The 5,560-nt window shown below is 31.9% G+C and overlaps 1 protein-coding gene across 1 annotated transcript in view; it reads left to right on the top strand.

Moving 5' to 3' along the window:
- Window positions 1-3,728: 3,728 nt before the first annotated feature.
- LOC108691490 (putative ATP-dependent RNA helicase me31b) overlaps window positions 3,729-5,560 on the top strand; it is a 5,691-nt gene continuing 3,859 nt past the window's right edge. Inside the window, exon 1 of the mRNA XM_018199251.1 lies at window positions 3,729-4,197. The gene's annotated coding sequence lies outside the window, so the exon portion shown is untranslated. The remainder of the gene's footprint in view (window positions 4,198-5,560) is intronic.

Below are 5,560 nucleotides of genomic sequence, written 5' to 3'. Positions count from 1 at the left end.
AAATATAAAATTTAATTATTAATTTGATAAATATAAATATTAAGATTATATTATTTTAAATCTAATTTTTTAGATATAATTATAAGATTTGGCTAATAAAATAATCGTATATATATATATATCTTTGCATGTATCTCTTTTTAAATATAAGATCTTAATTATATAAAAAAATACAGTCTCGAGATATGCTTTAGATGATATGCACTAGATGAAATCTTAATCCTCCGCCGGCAATGTTCGAATTTAAAAAGCATTTTTTGAACAGCTATCTCGTCGGAGTTCAACTGTCGTGGGCTGTATAAATATGCAAGGATAAAACGACGCGTTAACAGTGCAACTTAAAATGTAAGCAGTGCGAAAGCATCCATAATGGTTGCGTTCAGTAGAAAAAGTAATAATTTTGTAACTGTTATAAAATTCTTTGTGATTGACTCTATCCTTAGTTCCTTATTGGATTTAAATGTATAAATCATTTATATGGAATGAGTGTTCCGTCTGTAACTCTATGATCTGTTTTGCTGATTTTAAATGTAATAATTGATATATACAGAGTGTAACTGAATAACGTCCACTAATCATATAATGCTAATAATAAAAAAACTGAAACGAAAAGTTCTCTACCATTTTGCAATTTTCGCAATATTTTTTTAGTTACCTAATGAGCAATATGTATAAAAAATTGTGTGTATAAGACATCTTTAAGATATCTTTAAGAATTCTTTAAGAAAAATCTTCAAAATATTCATTTCACAAAGAACACGAAAAAATATCTTAAAATTGTCTTATACATCGATTTTATCCATTTATCCGGTAATATTTGGAAATTAATATCTCGTAACTGCGAAAATTGCAAAATGATAGAGGACTTTCCAACTTAGTTTTTTATTAGGAATAGCACTGTATGATTAGTGGGCGTTATTTCAGTTACACCCTGTATAACAATGATCTAGTTTACATCGAGCATTTAATATGCATATTAACTAGTAACTTTTTATTAAATTGTCTTAATTTCAGTAATGTATTTAAAGAATAATGTATTAAATTAGTACAGTATGCATTAAAATTTAATTAAATACAAATATCATGTATATACATATATGTTTACACACATCGTTGAAATTAAGATAATTCAATAGAAAGTTACTGTGGTTGATATCGTATCACAAGTGCACGATATAAACTAGGCTAATTATTTTTTTTTCTTTTACAAAGTCGAAAATCTTTTTCCAAGATTAAATAAGGGTACATTACATTAATATGTGAGGTGGAATTATACCAAGAACGAAAAAAATTGTTTAAATTTAAATCTTTATCATTTCTTAACCCAAAATCAAAGTTAATATTTATTTGATATAAAAATTTTTTAATCTGTACTTACAAAATTGTGATCTATAGACTATAAGTAATTTACATGAACGCGACCAATATGGAGTTTTTGGAATTAGACTTACGTCTGTTTATACCAATATAATTTAATTTTAATTTCAATTCGACTATATAACTCTTTATCTTTTTCTAATTTTAAAAAGATGAAAAGTAATTAGTTAAAACGAGATTAAAGTTAATCTACATTGATGTAAAAAAATAAGAATTAGACATTTAATTAAAACACTGTTATTTTGTGGAAATTTATGTACTTATATGTGTGTGAGATAGATTGCTATAATATATATATATAAAGATACGTCGCATTGAATCGTGACGTCAGAAGAAATGACACGTTAATTTTTGTTACGTGCCATTTGTAAATAAAGATTACAACAATTTGAATAAAACAAAATGATGAGATCGCTTTAAAACATTTGTAAAAATGAACGGAAACTGTTATGATTATCTGATAGTCGGTAATAATAATAAAAAAAGTGATAAAAGACACGTGTAAGATAAAATAGATTCAATGCGCATGCGCATTGAATAAAAGCATTTTATGTGCCTTTTATAACTTTATGATTATTTACTAACTGTCAAGAGGAATAAGAATAGCTTTAAGAATCCATTTTTACAATTATTTTCAAGCGATCTCATCATTTTGTTTTATCCAAATTGTTTATCTTTATTTATAAATGGCAAATAATAAAAATTAACACGTCGTTTCTCGCTTCTGATACATGACGTAACAATTCAATATAGCTGTAACTATAAAGGACTCCGCACAATAAGAGGAACAGAGAATAAAAATTTCAACCTATTAGAAATCATGTATTGCGGAATATACAGTTTCTGATAGGTTGAAATTCTTATTCTCTATTCTCTGTTCCTTTTATTGTGCGGAGCCCCTAACTCAGAAGTAGTGTTCCTATAATAAGAATTAGGACAATGTAGTCTTTTGATTGATTGCCGGAATCCGCTATATGTAATAGTCAACCGCTAATTTCAAATGAATTGCAAGAGCCAACACAACCGCGAATTACAAGCAAATTGCAGAAAATCATGTATTTGATGTTATCCTTCATATTTTCGTCATTATCTAGCGCTGGCAGTATAACATTTACACGAGATTTGTTAAAGAATATTATTTCTAATGATATAAGCTTATTTAATTGAATCGCTGACGAGATACTATTAAAGACTCAACCCTGGGCCAATTTTTGGCGGTATAAAAAGGATCCGAAGGTAATTGAAGAACACTGACATTATCGACAATTGATATAAATTTGTTATCATTAATATAAATATTTGGCTAATACATTATGAAATTTATGATTTTTTTATTACATAAATGCTTCATAAATAAATATGCATACTTGTAAAGTATGTAGCATCCAATATATTGTCGAAAAATTACAATTTTTTCTCTGCAGTTATTATCTCTGTTGATAATCAAACTTTAATGATAACAAAATTTTAAAGAAAAATCATTATTGAGTTCTAAATGCATAAATACGTCTACTAAACTAATAAATTATAAAATTAACAATATTATCAGTTTTTAACTTTTTATTCACTTCAATATTCACAAGGATGCGAACTCTCGTAAGAATGTCGGTCTTTAATAATATCTCATCGGTAATTGAACTCGGTACTACATGTTTGACGTATCTATAATATCTGTAGTATTTGGTTATTAATGGCGATTTGTCCTAATTTTTATATAGGAACATATATAGGGACACTTAGGAACCTTAATTGTTAGGATATATCCACACAAACTTGCATAGCTGCATAACCATACACATAAAGAAAATTATCCAAATTATCCACATTTCTGTCATAAAGACAAACGTAAAATACGATTGGATGATTTTTTTGCAAGTTGTGTGGAATGCCCTTACGTATAAATATAAGACCAATTATATGGCCGGTTTATTGGTTAATGGAATATTTAATTTATTTAAAACTAAACTTAAAAAACCATTTCGAATATAAGATTGGACTATAAATTTCACTTTTGATCGTCAGCAACACACTCTGTCTTTCCTTTCACACCTGGCACACACGGAGATTGGTCAAGTTTCCGGCGTACAATTCGAACCACGTAACACGTGATTATGTTATATTCGTCATATTTTATCTGAAATCAAAACACAGGACATATGTATGATTGAAAATGGATTGAAAAAGGGGAAAGATGCGAGGAATTCAGTTATAAAGAACAAATCTGTTGGTGTGTTTGTTCTCTATAAACGACCGCAAGTTTCTCATGAGAACCGCCTTAAAACAACGCCTGGACGGACGATATTCCATAGTCGCTTCGTTGTCTTGTTTTCGTCATTCTTTCATGGTACGGATCGTGTATACCGAACAAGCAATAATCGTCGCTCGCATTCGACGCAGTGCATCAGTCGGGATTTCGAGATACTGCAAGCGGAACGCAAATCACAAGTCGCAGAGACAGACCGAAAGACTGATAGTCGGGACCGCGTGTTATACACGAGAACGCTTTTTTTCCGAAGCGTAACGAGTAAAGAAGCGGTAGAGGTAGAGCGAGAGGGAGAGCGAGAGAGTGTGAGAGAGTGTGAGTGTGAGAGAGAGAGGGCGAGAGAGAGAGAGCGCGTGAGTGTGTGTGAGGAGAGCGAAGCAGCAGCGCGGCATTGCACCGTAGAGGAAAACGGTGCTCCGACGCGGTCACTGGCGCTGCGAGAAGTCGGCGAAATCATTGACATTGGGGAACGGCCATTTTGGCGTGTTGTTTCCCACCGATCGAGTGCTCGAGACGTGCATACATACACACGGAATCGACGTCCATTCGTTTTCAAGGTAAGTGAGGAACACGCGGACGACAGTGCGTGTCCACTCGCGACTCCCGCATGCCATCGTTCCCGTCGACCCGGCGTCTCCTCGCACTAATATCAATTGATTTCGGCGCTGGGCCTTAACAATATTTGCCCCGAGGGCCTTTCCGTTGCCTCTCGAGAAACTTGCCAGCGTGAAACGGAATGTTCCAGTCGCGATCTGACCTATAAAAAAAAAAGGAAAAAAGAAAGGAACTTCTCTTAAACCGATTAGCGTTCGTTGAAACCGGCGGGAACAGAACGAGTCGATCACGGTATTTAACGCGCAAATCGCATTCACGAGTCTGCCCTTATCGACGGTTCGAACGGTTGCGCGTTTGAAATTCCCCCGAATTCGATGAGCGGCGTATCTGTTACCGTTAATTAAGAAGAAACTCACGATTAAATGAGCAGCGATGGCTTCTGTTGTCGTTTCTCTTTGAATTTCTGTGCCTTTATTAAGTTTCATCATTTGGAGATATAACGAGATAAATTTTAATATCGAAATTGTTCCTTTGTTTCTCCGTCGCGTATGATTAAGACTTTGAATACATTCTGCACACAATACATTTCGACCATATGAATCTTGAAGCACTGAAAGTCTCTCTTTTTTAATGTGTATTATTTATTAAAATGAAAGTTTAGCTTGGCTCTATGATCTTTTTGTATACTTTAAAAATTAGCTTACGTAATTCTTTCTTTCTACGATTCGATTGCACCAATGTTACTTTGACTTTAAACAAGACTTAAAACTCTCTCCATCTCGTTTTAAAGCGAAAGAGAGATAGAAAGAATTTTAAGCCTTGCTTAAAATCAAAGTAACGTTGGTGCAATCAGGCCTAAGGGGATTAAAATAGATTAATATATTATGTAAACAGCTATGCAATTTTCATTTAATTGTTTAATAAATTATTTCGTGCTAATTAGAAGTTACAAATGAAAGAGAAATCAAATTTTTTGTAGCACAGTTAACTGTTTCATCTACAAAGTATTTATACTTGTGCCTTCTATATCCAAACACACAAAAACACTTGGCATATTTGAATGTATTCATAACGAACACAGTATCTAAAGACATACAGTCACTGTAGGTCAATTTTGTTTGGTTTTGTTCCCCTTCTAGCTTTCTATTCAGACGTTATTATAAATCTTGGTACATACTTTTGAATATGTTTATAAAATCAGATATTATTATTATAGTATAATTGATAGTATAATTAATATTATTTATAAGGCGTGCAATATTTTATAACAGAAAAATATGAATTGACAGAAAAGCATAATAGATGAATGTATGTTTTAAATTTCATAAAAATTACACAAACAAATTATTGCGATAATTTTAGATA

The sequence above is a fragment of the Atta colombica genome, unplaced genomic scaffold, assembly GCF_001594045.1.
Source record: "Atta colombica isolate Treedump-2 unplaced genomic scaffold, Acol1.0 scaffold47, whole genome shotgun sequence".
In the NCBI taxonomy this organism is placed as follows: domain Eukaryota; kingdom Metazoa; phylum Arthropoda; class Insecta; order Hymenoptera; family Formicidae; genus Atta; species Atta colombica.
Note: the sequence above shows the minus strand (reverse complement) of the source record. Positions and strands in the feature narration are given on the sequence as shown.